This window comes from Cucurbita pepo, unplaced genomic scaffold, assembly GCF_002806865.2.
Source record: "Cucurbita pepo subsp. pepo cultivar mu-cu-16 unplaced genomic scaffold, ASM280686v2 Cp4.1_scaffold000240, whole genome shotgun sequence".
NCBI classification, from domain to species: domain Eukaryota; kingdom Viridiplantae; phylum Streptophyta; class Magnoliopsida; order Cucurbitales; family Cucurbitaceae; genus Cucurbita; species Cucurbita pepo.
Window position 1 is genome coordinate 88,001 of NW_019646494.1, and position 776 is coordinate 88,776.

Below are 776 nucleotides of genomic sequence, written 5' to 3' on the forward strand. Positions count from 1 at the left end.
TTTCATGGACGTTAGAAGACCCCCCTACATCTAAAGTCAATTTTTGGGATTTCAACTCAATGGATAAATACGTACAATAACAGACTAGAAATGCAAGCAATTTACTTTTGAGATAAAACTTATGATGTTCCAAATGTTGTACAATAACAGACTAGAAATGCAAGCAATTTACTTTTGAGATAAAACTTATGATGTTCCAAATGTTGCAAACCATTGGACAATTTCATGGACGACTGTTAGAAGACCCCCCTACATCTAAAGTCAATTTTTGGGAGTTAGTAACTCATTTCAACTCAATGGAGTGATTAGGTTTATTCCCTTATTCTTTGAAGGATTGTGCTAAATCATGGTTGAATACTTTAGCACCGGAAACAATTGATTCATGGAATAGTCTAGCAGAGTCATTCTTGATCAAGTATTTTTCATCCACTAGAAACTCATGGTTCAGAAATGAGATTGTTTCTTTTCAACAGTTTGAAGATGAAATACTAAGCGAAGCTTTGGAGAGATTCAAGGAGATTCTTAGGAAGTGTCATCGCCATGGATTACCCATTGTATCCAAATGAAAACTTTCTACAATGGATTGAATATTGCTTACTAAACAAGTTGTGAATGCTTCCACCAATGAAGATATTTTGTCAAAGACATATAATGAAACTTATGAGATTCTAGAAAAAATATCATCTAACAATTGTCAATGGGCCGATGTGAGGAGAAATCTAGAAAAGAAAACACGAGGAGTACTTGAAATTGATGTTTTGACCTCTATCAACGCT

General features: G+C 34.1%; 1 non-coding gene across 1 annotated transcript; it reads right to left on the minus strand.

Annotated features, from left to right (window-relative positions):
- Positions 1-441: 441 nt before the first annotated feature.
- LOC111784591 lies at positions 442-547 on the minus strand. Its single transcript, XR_002813562.1, has one exon. It is a non-coding gene; the product is annotated as a small nucleolar RNA R71 (small nucleolar RNA).
- Between the last annotated feature and the right edge of the window lie 229 nt (positions 548-776).